This window comes from Brassica napus, chromosome C3, assembly GCF_020379485.1.
Source record: "Brassica napus cultivar Da-Ae chromosome C3, Da-Ae, whole genome shotgun sequence".
Lineage (NCBI taxonomy): Eukaryota > Viridiplantae > Streptophyta > Magnoliopsida > Brassicales > Brassicaceae > Brassica > Brassica napus.
The window spans coordinates 45455505-45467271 of NC_063446.1; the positions used below are offsets into that span (position 1 = coordinate 45455505).

Consider the following 11767-nt stretch of genomic DNA (forward strand, 5'->3'; position numbering starts at 1 on the left):
ATGCGTTGTTCCTGCTGAGTTTCAAGTTGTTGAGATGAATAAGGATCATGAGATGCATTTGATATTTGGAAGGACATTCATGGCTACTGTTGGAGCAACCATCGATATGCCCAACAAGAGAGTCTGCTTCTCCAACATCAACAAGAAAGTTTTCTACAAGGCTGTACCCACCAGATCTTCCTCATCATACGCCTCTTGCATCTCAGTGTTTGATGTAGAAAAGCTGAAGGTTGTTCCAGAGAAGGAACATGGTGATAAGGGTGAGAGCAGGCTGTTCTCTGATGAAGATCTTAGCACTGATCCTACTAAATTTAGAGGGAATTCAAGGGTGAAACAGAAAGTCCAGAAGAAAAGGGTCAAGGGAGATCCTACAATGACTTTGATACCTCTCAAGTGTGATGAGAACTCCATCGAGTATGTGGTAAAGTGCAAGGGTACCTCCAAACCGTTCTCGAAAGTCAGAGCCATTCTCAGACATGAGCTGAAGGAGAAAGGGAAAGCTGCTGTGAAAGGGTTGTTGGGCAGGGTTTTGAAGCTGAACATGTCTGATTGTGGAGCTTGTTTTGGAACAGGCCCTCCTGCTCAACCAGATTGATCCCTATCACCAAGTCAAGCTAGTGACTTAAACCAAGCGCTTGGTGGGAGGCAACCCACTGGTAAGTGTACATATAAGTTCGTTTTGTTTTTGTTTACTTATTTTTTGTTTTAGTTTATTGAGTCTCAGGTCAAAAAGCAGAAAAACTCGAGATACTTCGAAAATTCTGAGTTGCAGCAATGGAACAACCTGCCCTCTGAAAAGAGCGGCTGTTCCAGGCGACCATCTGACGATAGAACACCCAGAATTTTCATGGAGTGCCCGCTCCACTCAGGTAAGTATCTCAACCAAAAAAAAAAATGTTTATTCTTGTTTTCACCTTCTCTCAGATTTATTTTCACACCAGGGACATTGTGAAGTAAGTCTAGGGGAGGGTTTTCGTCGTTTACTAACTCGTTTTTTTCTTTTGTTTTTCTTTTGGGTCAATTTGAGTCAGTTTTTATGATCAAGTCAGTCAAAACTTTGTGGGAATTAGGACCTTATTCTGTGTTGATCACTGACCACCTCGTGCTTTAGTTATCTTATTCAGTGACCTTAGCAGTGACGAAAGACACACATGTGGACCTGGAACACCCTGACATATCTCACTTGATTCTCCAGAAGTTCTCAGCCGATCAGGTTACACTGGGTAGACTTAACTCCACCTAACTTGAACATAATCATGACTGAAATTCTTCTTGTTATGGGCATTAGATCAGGGAAACGAGAATACACTCAGGACTTCTTATCCTTTTTGTCCATCTTGCTGATCCTGAGTGGCTAGCTCATCTTTAGCTAGTTCCCACCCTGCACCTTAACCTTTATTCCACCTTCATGCATTTGTTTTTCAGTGTCATATGTGCAGATATGTGCAAAAAGGTCGGAGGGAAAAGGGAGCAACCGCTCCATAACCAATGAACTGCGCAAGAGCAGGGGTGGAGAACCAGAATGGTCGTGAAATCAGAACCACGAGTGGCACTCAGAACGATCATGTATTACCTCCTTCTTCGTCACATCACCATATCAGTCTTCAAAAAAAAAAAAAAAAAAAAAGATACGAAAAAACGAGAATAATGTGATGGAGAAAGGGAAGAAAGAAAAGAAACATGGAGCCACTGGAAAGGTCGAGCAAGAAGTTGGTACCAAGTATTGAAGAGTATGTAGAGGAAAGTGGAAAGCAGAACAATCAGTCGCCTGCTCCGTCATCAGAACAGTCGCACCAGATATAAAAACGAGTAGAGGCTGTGGACATCAATGGGTCTATCCTCTCTTGCCATTTTGTGTGATATCCTGCATCCTCTACAATGAAATGGTAGCCCCTAAACACTCTTAACTCCACCATTAAATAGCTTGTTCCACACCTAGACCGTCTACCCTAAATAGTGCCTGTGATGAGAAGCTCACGCTACTCTTAAATGAATATAGGGAGTTCTGTCTCGATAGTGTTGCTTTTTCAGGTTTGAGATGTAGAGTGTGGAGCCGATTTTCGAACAACAGTCAGTGGGGTTCCGGTAAGGGTGTGTTGTCCTAGTTTTACTGCTTGTATGGTTCAGAGATTCGTGGTTAAAGTATGGTTGCTGAGAATACGAGAGTTCCCACACTTTCAAACTTTTCTCCCTGTTCTTGATACTTGACATTGTTTGAGGACAAACAAGGATCTAAGCCAGGGGGAATTGATATATGGTGTTTTATACATCTTGTATATATGCTTTTCAATTGGTTTTCAAGTCTTTATCGAGTCTTCCTAGTCCTTTTTGAGTCATTACAGGTCTGGAGTTGCATTGGATGGGAGATGCATCAGCTGGAACAAAAGAGGCAGAAAACATTGCAATTTGGTGATTTTCCCGCAGAACAGTCTTGATGACTGTTCCGGATAGCGGAGCAACCCGAGTAACTGTTCTGGATAGAGCGGAACAACCCGAGTGCATGTTCCAGCGGCATAGATTTTTAAGGAAACTACAACCTATTTCGGGATTTACCCTAATCTCTATATTTTCTCTCCTAGCCGCCTGTGGCTTTGATACATCTTCTTGTTCTGTTTCTCCTGACTGAACTACGCTTTTTTTGGAGAAAAAAACCAGACCTTAGAGTTGGAGACTTGAGATTTTGCTACTTTGTAAAGGGAGAAGGCCATCTCTCTCGATTTAGAGAAGAACCCCCTGAACCCTATTACTTTATTTCAGTCATATTTCATGCTGCTCTATATCTCTGTCTCTGTGTTTTCTTGCTTCATGGCTGAGTAGTCAGCTTGCTTAGTCTAGGGTGTTAGGGTGTTAGATCCGTGAGCTTGACATAAATAAGTTATAAATCGATTGTCTTCATTCACTGTTGTTCTTAAGGCTTGCATCAAGCTAACCACTTAGTGCCTGATTCTAGGTTTAATCTATTCATCAAAAGTGTTATAGGTTGCTAGACATAACTTGAATGAGCATCATATCCCTAACCAGCGAAAGTAGATGTTATGGTGTTTTGAGAACATATCGGACTTAATCTCTATTGCTTGCTGTCGCGTCTTGATCCAAACGAGAGTTTAGGTACTGAGATCGATTGACAAAAGGTGAAGCACCACGACAGTGGGCTAATCTATCTTAAGTGATCCGAGTTTTAGACTGGTCTTTAATCGAACTTGAATAATTGTTTGGCTCACACTTGTTTAACACCCGACCAAACCACCCTAGGCTTGCATTTTAATCATCTGAAAGCTTTAATTAATCATATTACTTGCTTGTTATGAAACCTTAATCTCAAAACCCCATCATTGTTTTAGCTAAGTATTGATCCCATAAAGATAAAGTGTAATCGTTGGTCTCTGTGGATTCGATCCAAAAGTGCTACATCGACATACCATTCGATTGTGGTATTGTGCACATTAGGTTAATTGGTGTGCGTATACATGTAATATTGCAATCCATATCTAAAAAGTCCTAATCACAAAAGCACATTATACCATATCCTAGCTTAGCAACCAAATTCATCTAGCCAACAACTTAGCAAATCTTATCTGACATTCCCCTCTACCAACCTCATTTCTTAGCATAAATAAAAGTATAGGCTTTACCTTGGGGGTATCGATCACTGGATGCAAGGACTTTCAAACAAGTATCTGGACATGCAGGTAAACATTAGTTCATATCCTCTCTCTACTAATTTTCTCTCTTAGTCAAAGTCTGCTTATATTTGCAAAATCATTGACCAAGAATGGATAGGCTTCCATGAATCAGTCCTGATTGACTGAATAGAAATCCTAAGTCTAACGTCTCCCGTATCAATCCTTAAAACACAATCAATCAACTGAACAATTACTTGTTCACCACTGCTTATTTACTGCCTTAAAACTATTTAATCTAGCTTAACTACATAACTAAATAGATCTATTGTGTGCCTTAATGGTGGTTGCTACCAAGTCTTGTTCACTTCTTTTTGACCTATATCCTAGGATTATTTGTGACGCAAGCCTTAATGGTTGTGGCCACCAAGTCCTGTTCTAATCCTTTACCTATAGAATTCTTATGGAGCAACCCTTAATGGTTGTAGCCACCAAGTCCAAGTCCTGTTTGAATTCCTTCCTAATAAATCTCTAATAGATATATATTATAAATATATATATATATATATATATATATTTTTTTTTTTTTTTTTTATCTTTCTATCTATCTATCTATAATTCGAAAATAGAGAGAGAAAGGGTGATAAATCTATCTACACAAGGCTTTACCTTCCAGACTTTTTTCAAGAATCCGATCCCATGTATACCAAGCCCCAAGACAAGCAGTTGTGTCAAGTTTAGTGTTGGAGGTCAGCTTTGCTTCCTTCAAACAATCTCTGCAATTGTGAATAGTTGACAGGTTGATCCACTTTAGTATCTTTAGTACCATCTGCAATCAGTAAGTCTAGAATGGTGCTAAAGAGTGGTTAGATAACAAGCAAAAATCTAAAAGTTCATTATCCCCTTCTTGATTCAATAAAATTTTTTTGAAAAACGTTTTAATAAGACTCATTAATAAATTACTATCAGTAAACCTCCCCCCCCCCGACTTAAACTACACTGTCCCCAGTATAAATTCAGTCGGAGTTATGGTGATTACTAAATCATAAGGACTCAATGTAACAAGTTAGAACGATATACCAGACCGGAATGGATGTCGACCGATGTAAGGATGTTGGTATCGGTTGTGGCAGGTAAGGCAATGTCGATTGATGTCGACTGCTTCTCGTCGGTCGATACTCACGGCAATCGTCAACTCGGATCTTTTTTTTTATGACCTGCAATAATTAGAAACCAACATAAATAGTATATTACTAAAAACTAAATAAATATTACCTAATAGTGGGTTGCCTCCCACTCAGCGGTTTGTTATAGTCATTTAGCTTGACTTTTGGAGGTGATTGGGCTAGTAGTGTTGAAAACTGGAACTTGTTGGAAAACAAGTATCCATCTCTTCTCAGCGCCTGTTGAACCATGTACCAGTGAAGTCTCTCATTGCTTCATCCCCTCTGCGCCATTTTTCCTTCATTGTTTCAGTTGTGTTTTCCATTCTCTGCAATCTATCTCCAAGACTCTCAAGGTTGAACTGATGTCTTCTAAGTGTGGCGTAAGTGTCAGCTGAGATCACCTCTCCATGGTAATGTGTGTCAGACATGTCTGATTTCACCTTTGGTACTAGCCGGCCTCGGTTTGTAGCTTCGTCGACCGATGTCTGTCTACGAATGTCGGTCGATATGTTGTTGCGTCTGTCGATCGATGAAGATGCTTCTGGTCGACAGGCAATGTAACTCTGAATCTCCACCAATTCCCCTTGTATAGCTTCAATCTTGGAAGTCAAAGCGCTAATGCTAAGATCCATTGGGAAGTAGATGTCATCACATCTCTCATCTAGCCTCTCTTCTGTAGTGTCCAGAGCTCTATAGATCTCTGCTACCAACTGATCCATCTCTTCTCGGGTGTGAAAATCTTGTTGAGACTTCATCGGAGGTGAGTGTGGTGGACTGTTGTCGACTAATGCTGGTAAGTGATGGTCGATCGATGTTGGTAAGGGATTACTGATCGATGCATGTTGTCTTATGTCGATCGATGTATGGCGAGAAGCGTCAGTCGCTTGCTGAATTTTGGCTATGTCTTGCCTCATCTCTTCCATGCATGTAGTTAACGAACCGATGCTATCATTCAGTGGATGGTAGACACCATCAAGCTTCATCTGGAAATCACCTTCATACTTCTCTTGGGCTCCACAGACTCCATAAAACATCTCATTGATCTCGTCCTTGGTGTAGATCTCTGGTACCAGCTTGGTCTGTGTGAATAAGCTAGCATGTTCAGGAAGACATATGTAGCTTGGCTCATCTCTCGAAGCTCTTTCTAGAAGTCTTATGATATCTCTGTTGTGAACACGAATGGTGTGTCCCTCTAGATCTCTGGCGTATCCCCGATCATATCTGTAGACTCCATACTCATTTTTCTCTTCCCAGTAGAAGTTCCTGGTACCGTAGAAATCAAAGGCCCTTCTGCCGAATTCTAGACGTCTGTCGACCGATGTTGGGACGTCAACATCGATCGATGGTCGAGTGGATGGCGAGACCTTTGTTTGAAGCTTTTGTCTATGCCACCAGCTGTGTCATATAACTCTTTTGTATTCTTCTGTTGGTATTCTGGAATGTTGCGTTGATGTGCGAACAAATTTTATGCTCCATTGGCTTTCTGAAGGATGTCTGCAATATCTTTTCAAGATACGTTCAGAATATGTCCGTCTATTGCTCTTGCGTAGCCATCTGGGTCCCTAAAAACACCAAATTCGTCTGGAGTTAGATACTCGTTATCAAATTTATCTTTTTCGCTTACAGTGGTGTTTGGTTTAGAGCGGATGTCGATCGATGTTGTATGAGAAACGTCGATCGATGTTGGAGGATTGATGTCGATCGATGGACGGCTTGCTCTGTCGATCGGATGGCTGGATCGTGTTCTTCCCCAAGCAGCTTCTGAACGAAGTTGATCTGTTTCATCACGTCTTTCCATGTTGAGAAGTTCCTCATATGTGAAACCTTCATGTAGTTCGTCTTCTCCTGGCTCATACATTGCTGTTTCTATAGCATAGCTTTCGTGATTGTGATCATCTGCCCAACTGCCAGTCCAGTAATCTCCTTCTTGCACACGGTTGACTTCTGCATCGATTGATGAGTAGTTGGCTATGTCGGTCGATGCTCGTTTCCGGTTTCTTTGATGAGGTTGAGTATCGATCGATGGTCAGCTTGTCATGTCGATCGATGGTGCATTCCTTTTCCAAGAGGAATGATGTAGAAGTGTATCTTCCTCATCAAGGATGGCTTTGTACTTAGTAGCTTGTTCCTCCTCATAGTCTGCATCATACTCTTATGTATGCATGTTTTGTCTGGTGTACGCGGCAATAGTGGGGTTGTAGTAGTCGTTTTCCCAATCCTCTGGACTACTATCGACCGATTCTTCATGTGGTGTGTCGGTCGATTTCTGATGGAAACTGTCGATCGATATTGCAGTGTGAGTTTTGATCGACGCCAAGTAGTCTGTCTAGTATTCCACTCCACAGTGGGAAGCTCCAATGATTCCTGGATCATTGATTCTCCCAGAGGACGTCTGTGGCTTCTTGACTGGAATGAGGTCGTAGTCGGTATGAGGATCTATGATCGTCAAGCACAACTGATTGGATTGCAAGTTGCATACTGCTCTTACTCTTGACAAGAAGGCTCTTCCAAGCAATAGAGAAGAGTTCCAGTTTAGCTTGATGTCCAAGACATGGAAATCAACTGGAACTAGGGCATTACCAATCTGCACCTCTAGGTCTCTCACAATTCCTCCTGAATTCCTCTGAGAACAGTCCACAAAAGTGAACAATTCGTTGGAAGGCTCCACCTGCAGACCCAGATGTTCTGCCATAACCCTAGGTAGGATGCTGACTGATGCTCCTGTGTCGCACAAGGCATGTGGGAACTCAGTACCCTTCACCGTGCATGGTTTTGGGAATTGCCCATGATCACTCTTCTTCTTCAATGTAACCCTCTTCCTCATCTTTTCTCTAGCTTGACAGAACATTGTCTTGATGTCTCCTTCTTTCTTCCTTGTCTCTCTAAAGAACATCCACAATCTGTGAGTATAACAAGCCTCCTCGAACGACTTATCTATAGGAATCCTGGAGACTCTTTTTCGGAAACTTTCATTTTCCTTATCATTGGCCCCCCTCTTCAGATGCTTCTCCACTTTTTCCTTTCTTTTCCTTAGGGTTCTTCCCATAGGAACCCTATCGACGTCCATCGAATCTTCTCCATCATTTGAAGGTATCCGGACGGTCTCTGGTGGGTTGTCTGAAGGTTTAGGTTTGGGACTGAGTGCATTAAGACGTGCAACATCTATCTTTGGCATCTGCACTCGGTACGTAATAGGTGCTTGTCGATCAATGGACGATGTCAGTTGTCGATCGATGTCATCATCTGTATGTCGATCTATGGGGGTAGTAGCATGTCGAGCGATTCTTACGTTATCAGGGTTGGGCGGATGTGGATGTTTTGCTGCGAACTCCTCGTGAGTTAGAATCCTCATGACATTGCAAGATGCGGTTGACTCCGTATGTGTCATCGATCGATGCTTTGGAGATGCTATCGATCGATTTGGACTGGGGACCGTTGATCGATGTTCATGGTCTGGCATCGATCGACACTAGTGCGATCAGCCGAAGCTCATCAGACTTTCTACTTCGAAATCTCCTTCTTGAGCTTCCCTTCCTTCACTACTGATATATGGTGTTTTATACATCTTGTATATATGCTTTTCAATTGGTTTTCAAGTCTTTATCGAGTCTTCCTAGTCATTTTCGAGTCATTACAAGTCTGGAGTTACATTGGTTGGGAGATGCACCAGCTGGAACAAAAGAGGCAGAAAACAATGCAATTTGGTGATTTTCACGCAGAACAGTCTCGATGACTGTTCCGGATAGCGGAGCAACCCGAGTGACTGTTCTGGATAGAGCGGAACAACCCGATTGCCTGTTCCAGCAGCATAGAATTTTAAGGAAACTACAACCTATTTCGGGATTTGCCCTAATCTCTCTATTTTCTCTTCCAGCCGCCTGTGGCTTTGATATATCTTCTTTTTCTGTTTCTCCTGACTATTCTACGCTACTTTTTACACAAGGAACCAGAACTTAGAGTTGGAGACTTGAGATTTTGCTACTTTGTAAAGGGAGAAGGCCATCTCTCTCGATTTAGAGAAGAACCCCCTGAACCCTATTACTTTATTTCAGTCATATTTCTTGCTGCTCTATATCTCTGTCTCTGTGTTTTCTTGCTTCATGGCTGAGTAGTCAGCTTGCTTAGTCTAGGGTGTTAGGGTGTTAGATCCGTGAGCTTGACATAAATAAGTTATAAATCGATTGTCTTCATTCACTGTTGTTCTTAAGGCTTGCATCAAGCTAACCACTTAGTGCCTGATTCTAGGTTTAATCTATTCATCAAAAGTGTTATAGGTTGCTAGACATAACTTGAATGAGCATCATATCCCTAACCAGCGAAAGTAGATGTTATGGTGTTTTGAGAACATATCGGACTTAATCTCTATTGCTTGCTGTCGCGTCTTGATCCAAACGAGAGTTTAGGTATCAAGATCGATCAGAATAGGGAGCAGTACCACGACAGTGGACTGTTCTATTTGAGTGATCCGAGTTCTAGACTTGCTCTTAATTGAACTTGAATAATTGTTTGGCTCACACTTGCTTAACACCCGATCAAACCACCCTAGGCTAGCATTTTAATCATCTGAAATCTTTAATTAATCTTATTACTTGCTTGTTACGAAACCTTAATCTCAAAACCCCATCATTGTTTTAGCTAAGTATTGATCTCATAAAGATAAAGTGTAATCGTTGGTCTCTGTGGATTCAATTCTAAAGTGCTACGTCGACATACCATTCGATTGTGGTAGTGTGCACATTAGGTTAACTGGTTTGCGTATACACGTAATATCAATTTGGCGCCGTTTCCGGGGATCATCTTTTTACCTTTATATTTCGGTTATTTATTTAGTCTAAGACCTCTAACTTGCTATATCCTTTTTGTTGTAACTAATGTTCCAGGTGTGTGACCTGTAGACATACTCAGAGAAACGCACAAGGAGAATTGGTTACACTTACCAACCAAGAGCTAGCAAGATTAGAAAGAACAAATCGTCAACAACCAAGGCAAACCGACACCACTATGGGTGATCACGCCAATCAGGATGATCTAGCTGCAGCAATGCAACTCATGCAGCAGCAGATGCAACAGTTGCAGCGCAGCAGCAGATGCAACAGTTGCAGCAGACCATTCAAGCGCAGGAACAAGCTGCTCAACAGCAGCAGCAGGAACAGCAGGCGCAGACTGTTCCAATCGGGCAGAGAAACCTTCCTTGCAACATCCCTACAACTCGTTCTGCCATAGTTCCTCCACCCTGCACCAGGCAGGACTTCGAGATCAAGCCTGCTTTGATCGGTCTAATACAGAGAAAGGTGTTCTCTGGTCTCTCTACAGAAATTCCAATGGAGCATATTGAGAGCTTCGAAAAGGTCTGCAGTTTCACTCGCGCGAATGGTGTTCCACCAGACTACATCAGGTGCATGTTATTCACATTCTCTCTTGATGGAAAAGCTGCACGGTGGTTGAACTCTCTCCCTACCGGTTCTCTCACTTCATGGGAACAGGTCCGATCAGCGTTCCTCAACCATTTCTACTATAAGGCGAGAACAGTTGCATTGAGGAAAAAGATCACCTCCTTCAGACAGCTCACTGATGAGCCTTTCTGCGACGCATGGGAGCGGTTCAATGACTATCGCAGAGAATGTCCTCACCATGGATTTGATGACGACTACCTTTTGGAAATTTTCTATGATGGAGTTGACTGGGAATTTCAGAGTGCTATGAACTCTTCCAGCAATGGAGACATCATGACTCAGACCACTCATAGAGCGTTTGAGCTAATTGAGAACATGGCTATTACCTCAGCCAATAAGAATGAGGAGAGTGATTGCTCCAAGAAAGGGAACAGTTCTGACACCCAGAAGATAAATGAGCTGACTGCCAAGGTTGATCAGCTACTGAAAAACAACCAAGGGCACGTTTCCAGCATGGAGCAAGCTACGGCCGGGCATATCCAGAACCAGAACCATCGACAACCGCAGAGCAATCGGCAAGCTGTTCCAGCTACCGAGAATAGTCAACCAGATGAGCTGAAGGATCTGGGAATGATGATGCAACAGCTGTTGCAGGGTCAGCAGGTTCAGGCCAAAGTGTTGAATCAGGTAACCACGGAAATGGACACCAGGATGGGCAACATGTTCACTGAGCTGAATGCCAAGTATGACACTCTTGCGAGCCACATAAGAAAGATCGATGTTCAGCTTGCTCAAACAGCTGATAGTGTCAAGAGGCAACAAGGGACACTCCCTGGAAAAACTGATAAAAATCCTAGGACGGAGCACTGTAATGCAATAGAGCAGCCGTTCGCTGAGACTGTTCTAGGAGTAGAAGAGAACACAGAGCAGTCTGCTAGCTCTGGAGTGACTGCTCCTAGCGAACCTGCTGAGACTCCACCAGTGCGAGTCTATGTTCCTAAGGTTCCCTATCCAATTCCACCTAGACATCTAATGGATCCCATTAGTGAAGAGCAGCTGATAGGTTTTAACAAGATGGTGAGAAAGCTTCCTAAAGAACTTGCATTCGAAGATGCTCTGCAGATTCGTCCATTGCTCAAGTTCTTTAAAAACTGTAGAGAGACTCAAGAGGAGATCAAGGTCCTCTATACCAAAGCACTATCTACACCAGCACTGAAGGTATTGCCTAAGGTTGATGATCCTGGAAAGTTTGTTTTCCCATTTTCCATCGCAGGAACAACCTTCAAGGACGCTCTTTGTGACTCTGGTTCTTGTGTGAATCTCGTCTCATAGGCTATTGTAGACGATTTGGGTATTGCTGATGTTGAGCGTTCTCAGCTGACCCTGACCTTTGCAAACTCTTCCAGAGCAGTCCCATATGGAACCATCCGCAGCCTTCATGTTCAAGTAGGGGAATGCGTTGTTCCTCTTGAGTTTCAAGTTGTTGAGATGAATAAGGATCATGAGATGCCTTTGATATTTGGAAGGACATTCATGGCTACTGTTGGAGCAACCATCGATATGCCCAACAAGAGAGTCTGCTTCTCCA

General features: G+C 42.6%; 1 non-coding gene across 1 annotated transcript; it reads right to left on the minus strand.

Annotated features, from left to right (window-relative positions):
- Positions 1-10317: 10317 nt before the first annotated feature.
- LOC125584788 lies at positions 10318-10424 on the minus strand. Its single transcript, XR_007321696.1, has one exon. It is a non-coding gene; the product is annotated as a small nucleolar RNA R71 (small nucleolar RNA).
- Between the last annotated feature and the right edge of the window lie 1343 nt (positions 10425-11767).